A 16015-nucleotide genomic window follows, 5' to 3' on the forward strand; every position below is an offset into this window, starting at 1 on the left:
TGGTAGACCAAGGAAGACAAAGCGTCAAGACAGAAAACAAAGCAATATGTCTCAAAAATCGAAAAAGGTACAACAAAACAAATGAGGAACGAATGGGAGGAAACTGGAGTCAACGTCTGTGACCGAACTGTAAGAAACTGCCTAAAGGAAATGGGATTTACATACAGAAAAGCTAAACGAAAGGCATCATTAACACCTAAACAGAAAAAAACAAGGTTACAATGGGCTAAGGAAAAGCAATTGTGGACTGTGGATGACTGGATGAAAGTCATATTCGGTGATGAATCTCGAATCTGCATTGGGCAAGGTGATGATGCTGGAACTTTTGTTTGGTGCCTTTCCAATGAGATTTATAAAGATGACTGCCTGAAGAGAACATGTAAATTTCCACAGTCATTGATGATATGGGGCTGCATGTCAGGTAAAGGCACTGGGGAGATGGCTGTCATTACATCATCAATAAATGCACAAGTTTATGTTGATATTTTGGACAGTTGAAAGGATGTTTGGGGATGATGAAATCATTTTTCAAGATGATAATGCATCTTGCCATAGAGCAAAAACTGCAAAAACATTCCTTGCAAAAAGACACATAGGGTCAATGTCAACGAGCAGATCTGATTTGATGCAGGTGTTAATTTGGGGGATGAAAATTTACAGGGTGATTCCATAATTTTTTCCTCAGAATTGAGTGATTCCATATTTTTTTCCTCTGCTTGGTCTAAAAAAGTAACCGTTACTGACTGCCACAATCTTTTTTTTCTTGATTTCTTATAGTGTTTCTTAAAGCCAGAAAGTTGCCATTTGAAATGACTTTAGTTTTGTGTCATGTCTGTGATCTGCTTTTTTTCTACAAAATTAAACAACTGAATGAACATCCTCTGAGGCCGGTGATTCCATAATTTTTTCCAGGGGTTGTATAATACATATATAATGGAGGATAACACAATAATGGAAGATAAAGGATAACAAAATAGTTAAAGGTCATTTACATTCTCATCTTATTGTGGATCACAATACCACATTGTGGGCATATTTAAAGGGAACAGGATTATTCAACAGAATATAATACAGTGTAATTTCCTCCACATTTTTTTCTTCCCCTCCTTATCTCCCCATGTCCTCATTAATATAACATACGTCAGACTCCATTCATGCTCCACAACCGAACAGTTGGTGGCGGTAATGCACTGTGCCGGTTTGTAAACCACCAAATAAAAACTCGATAGAAGAAGAAGAATCCAACGAAGAAGAATTGTTTCCTGTTGTCCGAGGCTAAAGCTAGTTAGCTGGAGACGCTGGAAACTCTTCTCTGAACAGATCAAACTTCATTCTGTGATCCTCGAATATGTTTTTTGAAGAGCTCCAGAAGCACAAAGGTCGACAGAAAACCGGAAGAAGAAGAAAAGGCGAAGTTAGCGCGAAAAGGTGGAACAGCTGAGAAGGTTGTTGAAACAGCGGCTAACTGCTGCTAATGCCGAGATATTTGAGTTGGTAGAAACAAAAAACATCGCAGAGCAGCAAAAAGAAACGAGTGGATTTTAAGAAGAGAAGAAACTAGTCAACGTGCTGGATGCTGTTTTCAAGCCTGAAGTTCGCTGATCCAGAGCAGGTTTGTCCACTAAACTTTATTTCAGACCAACTCCACCACATTCAAATGATATACAAATAATGCATGTTTATGAGGTAAATGGTACGAATATTTTATGAGGTGAAAGCTGGAACATATCATTCAACAAGGCGTATGTTCCATCTTTCACCTCATGAAATATTCGTACCATTGAAAGAATGTAAAAACATTCATTATTCGATTTGTTTTATATAATGGCTAAAATAGGTCATTGTCACTTGATATTTTATTAATTTATAAGCAACAGAAAAGGGACTTACATTTTGGTGTTGCACTGTGACGTGTAGTCCAGTGATGATGCTGTGCACTGACTTCGGACTTCCTTTAAAAAAAAAAAAAAAAGACTGTGTAGTTCCTCAGTCCAGCCAAAAATCACATCAGCGTTTCATGTTAGCAGCTCTTCATGCACCCAGACGGCTTACAGCGGAGTGTATTTTGTGTGTGTGCGTGTGTCGCTGCGTCAGTTAATTAAGTCATCATGTCGCTGTGCCGTGTGCTCGAACGAGCACATACAACTGGCTCGGTTGAGCTGTGTATCTTCTCAGTGCAGCGAAAAAAGTCATGTCAGAAATGAGTCCAGGTTTTCTTTCTCTTCCTGCTAACACACAGCACAGTGGATTTGTTTTGTGTGTGTGTATCTTACAAGAATTAGCAGTGTCAGTTAGCTCAAATTATATCTCAGGAGAGTCATGTCCCCTGCACGCCCACACACACAACCTGGTCAGCACTTGTGCGTGTGTGAACAACAAAAATAAGACTGTATACATCCTCAGTGCAGAAAAAAAAAAAATCACGGCAGAAATGCATCTTGCTTTTGTTCTTTCTTCCTGCTAACAACCTCCAGGCAGCACAGTGGATTGGTTTTGTGTGTGTGCGCGCACGCACGAGTATGCGTGGGTGCGTACGTACTCGTGCGCGAGCATGTGTGCGCACGCGACACGTGCGTACACGAGCATGTGCATGCGTGAGTGCATGTGTGCGCATGCACGAGAACATGCGCGTGTGCACGTGAGAGTGCAATGGTACCAAACGTATGGAACCAAATTTACACTCTAAATGGAACCAAGCCGCACTCTGAATGCAATGCAACACAAATGGGATGAATTAACCCATGTCATGTGACATACAGAGCACCAATCAAATGACAAGAATCCACTCAGCCGTTATATAATAGCTGTTAGTTTGTGTTGGAGTTCTTATTATAGACTGAACACCAAATATCAGCAAAAATAAGACAAATTGTGCTTTAGGATGATAAATGAGGGGCGGTTCTGCTTGGTGATGAGCTAGTAATCTGTGTTTGGGCCCTTTTTTTGGATGGAGTTCCTGCGAACTTTGCCCATTGAAGGATCAGATCCATTTGATTTACAACCCCAATTCCAGTGAAGTTGGGACGTTACGTGAAATGTAAATAAAAACAGAATACAATTACTTGCAAATCCTCTTCAACCTATATTCAATTGAATACACTACAAAGACAAGATATTTAATGTTCAAACTGAGAAACTTTATTGTTTTGGTGCAAATATTTGCTCATTTTGAAATGGATGCCTGCAAGATGTTTCAAAAAAGCTGGGACAGTGGTATGTTTACCACTGTGTTACATCACCTTTCCTTCTAACAACACTCAATAAGCCTTTGGGAACTGAGGACACTAATTGTGAGTGTCATGATTGGGTTTAAAAGGAGCATCCCCAAAAGGCTCAGCCGTTCACAAGCAAAGATGGGGTGAGAAAATAGTCCAACAGTTTAAGAACAATGTTTCTCAATGTTAAAATGGAAGGAATTTGGGGATTCCATCATTTACAATCCATAATATAATCAGAAGATTAAGAGAATCTGGAGAACTTTCTACACATAAGTAGGGCTTCCACAAATGACTATTTTGATAGTCGACTAGTCAATGATTATTTTTGCGATTAGTCGACTAGTCGGATCATACGGAATTTCCTAAATTAAGGCCTGCAGCATTTTCCGAGAAATGTCAGGGGATGAAAACATGAACATTTGCAAATCAGTGACTATTTCTTAGACTTCATTTACATCAATCATTCAGAAATACAAGCAGTGTGGTACTTTATAGTAAATCTGTGTCAGGTAGGCAGTTCTCAAAAACTAAATGTCCATGCTCGAAGGAGACAAGTGAGGGAAGCCACCAAGACACAACTCTGGAAGAACGTTTGGCTTCTGTGAGTGGAGAAACTGCGAATAGTGCAACATTTTTATTTTCATCTTCATTTTACATATAGTCCCGTTTTCTGATTTGTGGTTGTTTCTGTTGCATTTCTGAAATTACAGAACTGCTATAAAGAAAAGTGTGAACATTTTATTGTGTTTTAAAACTTTGTGGAACTTTGTCTAATAATATTTTATGATCAATAGTTTCAAAAGCTTTGCTTAAATCAAGGAATGCACCCAGAGCAAGTTTTCTGTTGTCAACATTATTTGTGATTTCCTCTATTAGTTCTGTGACTGCCAATGCTGTTGATCTGCCTTTTCAGAATCCATATTGATTCTCAGTCAGCAAATTATGTTTTTCAATAAATATGCATATCCAGTCTGTCATTAAAAAGTTTTTCAAGTATCTTGGAGAATTGGGAGAGCAAAGAAACAGGCCTATAGCTCGTGAAATGTTGTCTTAAGCTTGCTAGTCAGCAAGTTATCACAACATCTTGCAGAACCAAAGAAACAACATTGGGTGACAGCAAAACATCTGCTGAGGTACTTAAAAGGTATGATAGACCAGGAAGTACATTTTCAGAAATGTGAGAAAAACCTGAGCTGAGGTATGCAGTGCTGATTGGGCAGCACTGTAGAGTCTGCACGTTCTATTGTGAATTTCCGATCTGTGAATTACATTGGTGTCAGAACCCGATCCCAACATTGGATCGGATCGGCCGCATCCCTATTTTTAGTGTTCTCTTCACTTGATCATTGACTCTTTCTTTTGTGTGTTTTAAAGTCTTTCTACAAACATGTCTGAAGTCCAACAGCTGAGGGACATGTTGAAACTGCAGCGAACACCTGCTAATGAAGGAATGATCGCAGACCAGGAAGAAGAAATGAGTCATTTAAAAGAAGAGAATAAAAGAGGTAAAGGGCTGGATACTGTTTTTAATTTTCTAAATCTCTTCTACAGAACAGGTTTGTTCACTCAGCTTTGTTTGTGTTACTGATACTTTATAACAACTTCAGAATCAGAAGAAGTTTATTGCCATTGCCAGTGAACAGGATTCACAGACTAGGAATTTGCTTCGGTACAATGGTGCAACATTAAGAAGAGATAAAATGCTAAGGTAAAATATAACATATATGTCAAAATAAGATAAAATATAAGATAAAAAAAAGAAATATGAAATATGAAAGGCTGTGTGCAACAGAAAAACAGAGAAACAGAAAAAACAGTGCAGTGGGAGGAGTGCAATTAAAAACCAAAGTACACTGTCTAAAGTGACCCGTGATAAAATGATAAAGTGACAGAATTAAGCTTAAGGTGACTGAGTTATGAGGAGTTCATGAGTCTAACGGCAGAGGGGAAGAAACTGTTCTTATGGCGGGAGGTTCTGGTCCGGATGGACCGTAGCCTCCTGCCCGAGGGGAGTGGTTTGAACAGACCGTGTGCAGGGTGAGAAGGGTCAGCTGTGATCCGACCTGCTCGGCCCAGAGTCCGGGAGACGTGCAGGTCATGGAGAGATGGAAGGCTACAGCCGATCACCTTCTCAGCAGAGGCCACAATGCGCTGCAGTTTGTGTCTGTCCCTGGCTGTGGCCCTGGCGTACCACACCGTGATGGAGGAGCAGAGGATGGACTCGATGATGGCCGTGTAGAACTGCACCATCACCTGGACAGGCAGCTTGGCCTTCTTCAGCTGCCGCAGGAAGTACATCCTCTGCTGGGCCTTCTTGATGAGGGAGCTGATGGTTGACTCCCACTTGAGGTCCTGGTTGATGGTGGTGCCGAGGAAGCGGTGACAGACCACAGTGGTGATGGGGCTGTTGGTGAGGGTGAGGGAGGGTGGGGGGGCTGTGGCTTTCCTGAAGTCCACGATCATCTCCACTGTTTTCTGGGCGTGGAGCTCCAAGTTGTTGCTGCTGCACCAGGTCACCAGCCGGTCCACCTCCCTCCTGTAGGCAGATTCATCCCCATCCGAAATGAGTCCGATGAGGGTGGTGTCGTCCGCAAACTTGATGAGCTTTACAGAGTCGTGGCTGGAGGTGCAGCAGTTAGTGTAGAGGGAGAAGAGCAGAGGGGAAAGGACACAGCCCTGTGGAGATCCTGTGCTGAGAGCCCGAGTGTTCGAGACATTTTTTCCCAGCCTCACACGCTGACTCCGGTCCGTCAGGAAGTCTGTGATCCACCTGCAGGTGGAGTTGGGCACGTGGAGCAGAGAAAGCTTGTCCTGGAGCAAAGCTGGAAGGATGGTGTTGAATGCAGAGCTGAAGTCCACAAACAGGATCCCAGCGTAGGTTCCTGGGGAGTCCAGGTGCTGCAGGATGGAGTGCAGGGCCAGGTTTATGGCATCATCTACAGACCTGTTGGCTCTGTAGGCAAACTGCAGGGGGTCCAGGAGGGGGTCGGTGATACTTGTTGTAACTTAAATATTTTTCTTATCTGATATTCCACCAGTGATTCTGTCAATACTTACACAACAGGATGAGGATTTTGGTGAAAGATACACTTAAAATTTGTCTATATTTTGTAAAATCTCTGTATAATTTACTCCTGAAGGAAAGTGACATCACCACCTTCAGTATTTCAACTCTCTTTGTCCAAGATCAGCAGGGACTTTGGATTTAGAAATGAACAAAGGTAACTGAAAGGATTCTGGCGGCAGTTATTTGTGTGTTCTGGCGCGTGGTTTATTTTGATCCAACACTTGGCACTAAAAGGTCAACATCAGTAACTACTTGTACACGGGTAAGAGCAGCTCTGGTTGTGAGCAGATGAAGAATAATTATTTTGCTCCCAGAATTTATTCATCACTGCAATGTTAATTCAAATCAGCATGACTTCAATTAATAAAATAAATTATTTTCTACAGCTCCCATCAACAGGGTACTTTTCCTTATTAGCTTGGCAGCATTAACAGTCAGTTTTGCTACCAGGTGTGCCATGTCAGCCTGAATAGTGTAAATGTGGAAGTATGCAGAAATGTGGCTTTGCAAGAGAGCGAGAGGGAGAAAGAGCGGCAGTGATGTAAAAGTGGTCGCAGAAATGGTCTTTAATACCCCCATCACACTCGAGGCAGAATGAACCAGAATGAAAATTCGATCTACGTTCCGGAACAGTGGAGGTGCATTCCAAAACCTCCAACAGTATTTTGAGTGCGTTCCAAATAGTCAGACACATTTGAGCGGCTGGCCTAAATGTTTATCACATGTTCAAAACATTTGAGGTGCATTTAAAGTGGGAAAAAAAAATTGAACGCCAGTCAAAGTGCATACTGACTGCTAGGTGATATGACCTAAACATCATATCACGGTATAAATTGGATCCCTTCACAGTAACAGTATATATCGTGATATAAACTTAAGTGTAAAAATTCTAATGTAAGTGTTTCTGAATAGGTCCCTTAGCAAAGGTAAATGGATAAAACTAAGTAAATAAAAAACACAAAAACGAAAACAGCTATAACGTGATTTTGAGACCATTTATTGTGCAGATCTGTAGTTTTACAATTACAATTTTCTAGAAGGTACATCTAAGATGCAAGCCTAGATTTGATGTTTTGCTGAAAGAATTAAATACATTTATTTATTGTTGGGTCAGTGGCTGACGTTTCATCTCTTGAACACTGGATGGCACAACCGCTCTGAATACATGAAGCGTTTTCAGACCATTCCCTCACAAAACTCAACACGAAGCCACCAAAAAAAATTTGATTAAAATACTTAATTTACTTATGTTTGAAGTCAGTCTGGGTAAATCGTCATTTCCTGGCTGATTTTGCGTTTCTGCTTCAGTTAAAAAATCTTTGCAGTTATTTAATGTGGCGCTTTCTCAAATGTTTGATTCAGGTCATGACGAAGTGTCTGCCTCTGCCTGGAGAGTTCACTGAAATAGATAAAGAACGGCTTTGCAAATATTGCACGTAGCTGTCTCTGTTTTGTGGTGTGTAGTGACAGAACTGCTAAGTGCGAAAAATACTCAGGTGTCTCACTCTCAGTGAGAGACACACCTCAGTTCAGTGTCACATGGAGCCAGTGAAGGGAAGCCAGAATGTCTGTGATCAAACTTAGAGCAGCAGTATTCTGTCATGTTGATATCCTATACTGTTTTGGGGCAAACCAGAAAATAAAACATTACAATAGTCAATTGTGGAAGTCAAAAACGTGAATTAAAATTTGTGAAATTTAAAGATTAAATTAGATAGAACTTTATTCATCCCTTGGCAAGACTCAGAGCCAGTAGTTCCTCTCTTGAATAAGTGAAAAAGCCAGCTCCTGGTAGCCTTGAAAAGTTTAAAATATCCATGGGATATGTATAACACACAGTGTCTTTTTGAGAAGAGCAGAAGGGTAAAAAATAAAATGAAAAAGAGGTAAAACTGGAGAGCTACTGGAGAGGCAGCCATCTCCAACAGCGCCTGGAGCAAAAAAAAAAAGAAAAAAAAAATCCTGATGTATAACTTCATCAGTTCCATCAGTGCAATAACTTATTGTCATCAGGTCAAACTCACCACTCTGATACTTTATTTTAATGAGTGTTGTTCTAACATTTATTGTTCATTTGTTTCTTTACAGACATGCAGCTGCTATTGGTGATTAAAGAAGATATTCTTCCTGAACACCAGGAATGGAATCTGAGTGTTGATCAGGAGGACATTAAAGAAGAAGAGAAGCTGTGGATAAGTCAGCAGGGAGAGCAGCTTCAGCAGCTGGAGGAGGCAGATCTCACCAAGTTTGGTTTCACTGCCGTCCCTGTGAAGAGTGAAAATGATGATGAAAAACCAAAGTCATCACAGCTTCATCAAAGTCGAAGTGATGAGAGCATAGAGGCTGAGCCTGTAGCCAGGAGCTCATCTGTACACAGAACACTGACAGCAACAGCTGATGGAGAGGATGATGGAGGACCACAACCAGCCAGCAACTCAGGTTCAGTCATTTACAACCAAAATACCAATACTGTTCATTCAGGCAACACTGAAAAACTATTTAAAGCTTCTAAATATGTTTAAGCATCTGGTCACTTGAATATCTCAGAGCAACAAAAGGAAAGGCAATGAAGGAGAAAACCATTTAGCTGTTCTGATCAAAGTAAAAGACAAACAGAAGGGCACTCTGAACAAACACATTAGGATTCAGACCAGAGAACTTCGGTCATGTTTTAATTGTTGGGAAAAATACCAATATTGTTTGTTCAAGCAATTGCAACATTGCTGAGAAACAGTTTAATTACTGCAAATATGTAAAAGCATCTGGTCACATAAACAACTCAGAACAACACAAGGGGAGCCAAGCAAGCAGAAAACCATTTAGCTGCTCTGAGAGAGATAGACAGAGAACTTTGAAAAAACATGGAAAAAGTCATACAGGACAAAAACCATTTGGCTGTTCTGAATGTGGTAAAGGATTTAGACAAAAGGGCAACCTGAACACACTTGAAAATTCATCAGGAACAGAACAGACCTCAGTTACCAAACTGGCGAAAAACTTTGGCGGAGAACTTCTACATGAGAGAGAAAGCAACAGTCTGACGCCTGCAACAAAACTTGCAAGACAGACCAGAGAACAAAACAGCTAAAGAGAAGGAAAACATTGAGTGGAAAGATGGAAACGGCACAAAAAGGCCGGACAATTCCAAGAAAAACTCGAAAAGGAATACATTGACAAAGTTGGATCAATGCAGTGGCTAATTGGAGAACTTGGTTTTGATGAAGAAAGAATTCTGATTGGAGCACAAGATCAGGGACTTCTAACAAATGCCTTCAAAAAATAGCAGGGATCTCACAAAATGATAAATGCTGATTCTGTCATACAGCTGTTGAGAGTGTAAACCATCTAACATCAGCATGCCAGATCCTCATGGCAGACGGACATTATACATCCAGACACAACAAGATCTGTCAATATCTCCACTGGAAAGTATGCAAGGAACTGGAGATGGAAGTCAAAGAAAATGTCTGGGAGCATGAGCCAGCACCAGTCTCATCCAACAGAAATGTAACTGTCTTCTATGACAAAGAGATCCCAGCAGGAAGACATATGGAAGGAGGTGCAATGAAGCCTGATATTGTCATCTGGAACAAGCAAGAGAAAACAGCCAAAATCATCAGTGTGACAGTCCCCAATTACTATGGCCTGAGTTGAGCGGAAAGGGGAAGATCACAAAATACCAAGACATGGAAAATGATCTACGAACAATGTTGTCATTGAAAGACATCAGTATCATCCCAGTTGTGGTGGGGGCAACAGGCCTGATGAAGAAGAACCTGAAGAAATACCTTGAGGCAATCCCGGTCACCCAAGCGCACATGAGGTGCAGTTGTCTGCAATTAAGGGAACGATCACCATCTTAAAGAGAGCCCTCGGATACAATGCCAGCTCTGGTTAGGATAACTATAGAGCCTAGGGTGCAACTTTAGACCCCAGGTTTGGGGCCCACTGCATTCTATTAAAAAGACATTAAAGATAAATGGAAAAACAAAGACAAATGCCAACACAAAAAAGGGACTCAGTTGGCTCGTGGAAACAGTCCATAAGTTGTTTAAAGACATTGGTATGGAATTTGGACTGGATAAATGCTCAAAATGCACAATCAAAAAAAGGTAAACAGACGAAAACAGAAAACATACAGCTGGATGAAGGGAGCGACACTGAAGATTTGGCTGTAGACTCCACATACAAATACTTGGGAATTGCGACAGTCGAGCACAAGAAAATGAGAACAAAAACAACACAAGAATACCTAAATCTCTTTAAAAAAGATCTGCAAAACAGAGTTGACACAAAAGAACAAGATCACAGCCATAAACTAGTTTGCAATACCAGTGGTGGCCTATGGGTTTGGCATAGTAGACTGGCCACAGCGTGAGCTTAATAAGTTGGATACGAAAACCAGGAAGATGCTCACCGTCCACAAAGTCACGTACAGAAATCGGTGCATGGGCAGAATATATCTCCCTCACAGAGAAGGCGGTCTGGGTCTCACTGAAATCAACCAGGCCTACAGAGCATCGATAATATGTATTGGACAGTACTTAAAGAGCGCTGATGAAGAAGTCATGAACAGACGTCAGTCACCAAACTGGCAAAAAACTTTGGCGGAGAACTTCTACAGTGAGAAAGCAAGAATCTGACGCCTGCAACAAAACTCGCAAGACAGACCAGAGAACAATACAGCAAAAGAGAACGAAAACATCGAGTGGAAAGATGGAAACAGCTCAAAAGGGCTGGACGATTCCAAGAAGAACTCGAAAAGGAATACGTTGACAAAGCTGGATCAATGCAGTGGCTTAAAAATGAAGAATTTGGTTTTGATGGAGAAAGAATTCTAGTTGGAACACAAGATCAGGGACTTCTAACAAATGGCTTCAAATAATGGCAGGGATATCACAAAATGACAAATGTCAATTCTGTCATACAGTTGCTGAGAGTGTAAAGCCTGGTTCACACGACAGGATTTTAAAATTATCTTTAGGTTTCCAAACCCTGAGAGACCACACACGTGAAGATCTCGCAAAATGTCTCGACATTAAACGTGACTTCAGAGTAAACAAACGGAGATTCTTTGTGGACTATTTAAAACAAAGGGGAAAAAAACAATGCAAAAAGAAACGGCGTTCTTTGAAGGAGTGGAGACAGTGTGACCACCGGACTTTCTGGTATGTCAGAACAGCTGTTTTGATTTTATTTTCCGCTCTGTGCGTCTGTCACCTCACTTTCTGATTGGCTGCACATCACATTCAGCAGGCTGCATACTCATTTTGATCCAAGGACACAACACACGCTGGGATATCGGGCCAAAAAATCCAACATGTTGAATATCCCCGATTTACGATCAGAGCGCTCTTAACAACACCACACACGGCAGGAATATCTGATAAGAATTATCATTAGCTTCATCACGATTGTCGGGGCATCGTTAAGATTGTCGGAAGGGGAGGATCGGGTCCGACATCGGCCTAACTATCCTGCCGTGTGAACCAGGCCTAAACCATTTAACATCAGCATGCCAGATCCTCACGGCAGATGGACATTATACATCCCAACACAACAAGATTTGTCAATATCTCCACTGGAAAGTATGCAAGGAACTGGAGATGGAAGTAAAGGAAAACATCTGGGAGCATGAGCCAGTACCAGTTTCGTCCAACAGAAAAGTAGCTGTCTTCTACGACAAAGAGGTGCAATAAACCCGATATTGTCATCTGGAACAAGCAAGAGAAAACAGCCAAAATCATCGATGGGCAGTCTCCAATGACTATGGCCTGAATCAAGCTGAAAGGGAAAAGATCACGAAATACCAGGACCTCAAAAATGACCTATGAACATGGTCATTGAAAGAAAATAGATATCATACCAGTTGTGTTGCGGACAACACGCCTTATGAAGAAGATCCTGAAGAAATACCTCAAGGCAATCCCTGGTCACCCAAGTGCCCATGAGGTGCGGTTGTCTGCAGTTCAGGGAACAATCACCATCGTGAAGTGAGCCCTCGGATACAGTGCCAGCTATGGTTAGGGTTACTGTATTGAATGAATGAATGTATTCTGCACACATGGATCCAAAACAAATCAACAAAACGTACAAAGAAAAAGAGAAAATAATCCAACAGTGCACCCATGCGGCTGAAAGGGTGCAGGCAGAAGCAAAGCTTGTTAATGCCTACCCCATTAACCAAAAAAATTAAAATTAAAATTGTACATGTGTATATTACAGTTATACATATACCTAATACAAATATAAATTGATCTCTGAACTACAATTTCAAAAACACAAATGTACAAGCAGCAGTACACCACAACGAGAAAAGCAATACACCTAATTTAACATACTATAATAAGCAGTCAAATAGTTTGTCGTGCTTTTTAAAGCCTACCAAAGTAGCAAGTGGTTTTATGTTATCCGGAGCACTTTTCTAAATGTTAACATCTTTACAGAAACACAATGACTTTATTGCTGTAGTTCTTATCTTTGATTTCTGAAATAACATGTTCCTCCTAAATTATAACTGGAGTCCCTCATTTAAACGTTGTCCTGGACATGTTTGTGGTAGTTTATTTTGTGCTTTGAACATAATTTGCATTATGATATAATTAATCAAATACCAAAATTTCTAAATATGCAAACGACGAATAATGGATTGTTGGCTCGCGATATGTTTCCTTACAAATAATTCTTATGGCTTTGTTTTGAAGTAAAAATATAGGATTTGTGTTTTGTTTGTAGGTGTTCCCCCAAACCTCACACAGTAGTCATATATGGAACAAGTAATGATGATATAGAGGGTAACTGAGTGTTGGGGAGGAGGGTCTTGTGCTTTATGCAAAGTGGCATGATCTTTGACATTTGAGATTAAACATAACAAATTTATATGTTTTCCCAATTTATATTATAGAAATTTTGTTTAATTTGCAAGTTCAGTTTCAACATCATGTGTTCTTAAACTTCTACATAAGTTCCTGGACTTATTACCAAGTACGATACACTTTGTTTTTCTAAAGTGAAGTGACAATTTGTTGGAATCAAACCATTCCTTGAACTTCTAGCAGAGAAACTGTAGAGTCTAGGGTGTAATTTTAGACCTCTGTCTGGGGCCCACTGCATTCTATTAAAAAGAAATCAAAGATAAATGAAAAACAAAGACAAAAAGCATATGTCTGAGTGTGGTAAAAGATTTGGACTAAAGAGCAGTCTGAACAGACACATGATAATTTGGGTTGGGGTTCCTACTGGACACTAGCCTCGAGTGTCCTTGGTCCCACTGTGAAGCGGTTTGCCGGGAGAGATCTTGGTATGAGGATGTTTCAAAGAAAACAAACGCCAGCTAAAAACTCCACAAAGCGCCTAGGTACTAGGGTGTGTGAGGAAAGCAATGGTGCAACTTCTCCCAGTGCTGTGAGGAGACATCACTCATTGGGTCATCCACCAGATCAGCATAGTTCTGATTCTGGACCCCAGCAACATCAAAAGAAACCAATGAAACTACATCATTGTAAATTGGTCCATTAGGGAGAAGAAAAAGATCTTTCACTCCTTCGCTTACTCAAGGCTTGAGAAGTGGGGCAGGAGATCAAAGGCAGTATTTGAGGAGAGCGCTCTGATACAATATCAGTATATTAAGGATGCAACTTTAGACCCCATGTCTTGAGCCCACTGCACTCTATTAGAAGGAAATTCAAGACAAATGAAAACAAAAGACACACAAATGAAATACCAAGACCTTAAAAATGATCTACAAACAACATGGTCATTGAAAGCAATCGATAAAGGGTTTAAGTTCTCAGTCACGATGACTGATTCCCTTCAATTGGGCTCAGAGCCGGTTCTAGCCATTTTGGTGCCCTAGGCCTCAGATTTGCTGTGGCGATGCCGTGTGCAAAGAATGGAACAGCCGAAGGGACTTCCTTTTTTAGGCGAGATTATGATTTAGATTATAGATTAACAACAGCCGTATGACAAACCTTAAAGGTTTAATTTAAGGTTTAAGGTAATTTAAGGTCCCAGATGCCGGAACCACCTCAGCTGGAGACAGCTGAGGTGTTAGGAGCAGCAGCTCTACTATGAGCTCCTCACGAATGACTGAGCTTCTCACCCTTTCTCTAAGGGAGACACCAGTCACCCCCCTGAGGAAACACATATAGAGGGATTTCCCCTCTATATGTATCTTTAATTTATAGTCATTTTTAAAATAATACACCACATAAGCTCCTGGACTTTTTGGCTAAATTACTTTATTCTTAAATATTACAAATAGTAAGTCAATGATAATAATATCACCCGGGGTGGCCACAGCAGATCAGAAGTAGATCTGCATGTTGATTAGACAAAATTTTTACACTGGATGCCCCTCCTAACACAACTCCACATTACACGGAGAAATGTGGAAGGGGTGGGGTTTGAACCAGGAACCTTCCACACTGAAATCAAGCACACTAACCACTTGGCCACCACCCTTGCATAATAATAATAATAATATCTTACTGTTTTTAAAGTATTAGAATCTGATTATTATTATTATTCGTTGCAAAAAAATGTATTTAAAATTGCTGCAAAATTGGACCTTTAAGGAGTTTTGGGGGCCCTCCTCCACCCCTCGCCCCTGTGGCTCCGCCTCTGCACCAGAGGCCTACAGAGTTTGTCTGCAACTGCAAAGAGTTCACTGTCTGTTCTTATCGACTCCATGCTCTCAAACAGTGACACAGATGATCTTAAATAGACTTGTTGTGCATTTAAAGTGAAGCAGTGTGTTTCTGTATTTTTGTTAAACACACGGTGCTGTGTGTCGACCCCCTGAAGAGAAAGGATGCAGACTTTTTATGTGAATCAACTGACTGATCGAAAAACACCTTTATCAGACAGATTCTTGTTGGTATTGTTAAACATATTGCTGTATTATTAAACATAAAAATCACAATATTCCCACATCCAGTCAAATTAATTATCATACAAATTTGTACTGTGACCTATGGCAGGTCTGTATGTGGCACTGTAACATTTCCACAAAAAATGAGAAAGATGTGGCGGTAATCAATGTAGCAACAGAAGTTAAGAACTTCACAAAGTAGTACACAGTAAATAAAAAGTCTTTTAATCTGACCTGCTGTGTTCTTTCCCGGATTCATCATCACAGTCTGACAAAAACTACTGTCCACATGAGATACCCTTGTTTTGGACAAGGTCATCTGGAAGTACTTGAATTCCTTATCATGGCAATTGCTTGTGAATAAGTGCAGCATTTTTAAAGAAGTCCCTCTGTGTTTGCTTGCGATGTGTTTTTCAACATGAGCAGGAGGACGCCGATGATTTGTCCACAAAAAGAAAAAAGAACTTATTTTAAAAGCTGATGTATATTTCCACTTTATCAGTTCCATCAGTGCAATAACTTCAGGTCATCAGGTCAAACTCACCACTCTGATAATTTATTTGAATGAGTGTTGTTGTAACATTCATTGTTAATTTGTTTTTTGACAGACATGCAGCCGTTGTTGGTGATTAAAGAAGAAAAGCTCCCTGAACACCAGGAATGGAATCTGAGTGTTGACCAGGGGGACATTAAAGAAGAAGAGAAGCTGTGGATATGTCAGCAGGAAGAGCAGCTTCAGCAGCTGCAGGAGGTAGATCTCACCAAGTTTGGTTTCACTTCCGTCCCTGTGAAGAGTGAAAATGATGATGAAAAACCAGAGTCATCACAGTTTCATCAAAGCCAAAGTGATGAGAGCAC

At 40.6% G+C, this 16015-nt stretch overlaps 1 long non-coding RNA gene across 1 annotated transcript; it reads left to right on the top strand.

Moving 5' to 3' along the window:
* The first annotated feature begins 1543 nt into the window (after positions 1–1543).
* LOC117505672 lies at positions 1544–15787 on the top strand. The gene is made up of 3 exons (XR_004559212.1): positions 1544–1612; positions 4593–4723; positions 15766–15787. It is a non-coding gene; the product is annotated as an uncharacterized LOC117505672 (long non-coding RNA).
* The last annotated feature ends 228 nt before the right edge of the window (positions 15788–16015 follow it).

This window comes from Thalassophryne amazonica, unplaced genomic scaffold (genome assembly GCF_902500255.1).
Source record: "Thalassophryne amazonica unplaced genomic scaffold, fThaAma1.1, whole genome shotgun sequence".
Classification (NCBI taxonomy): Eukaryota; Metazoa; Chordata; class Actinopteri; order Batrachoidiformes; family Batrachoididae; genus Thalassophryne; species Thalassophryne amazonica.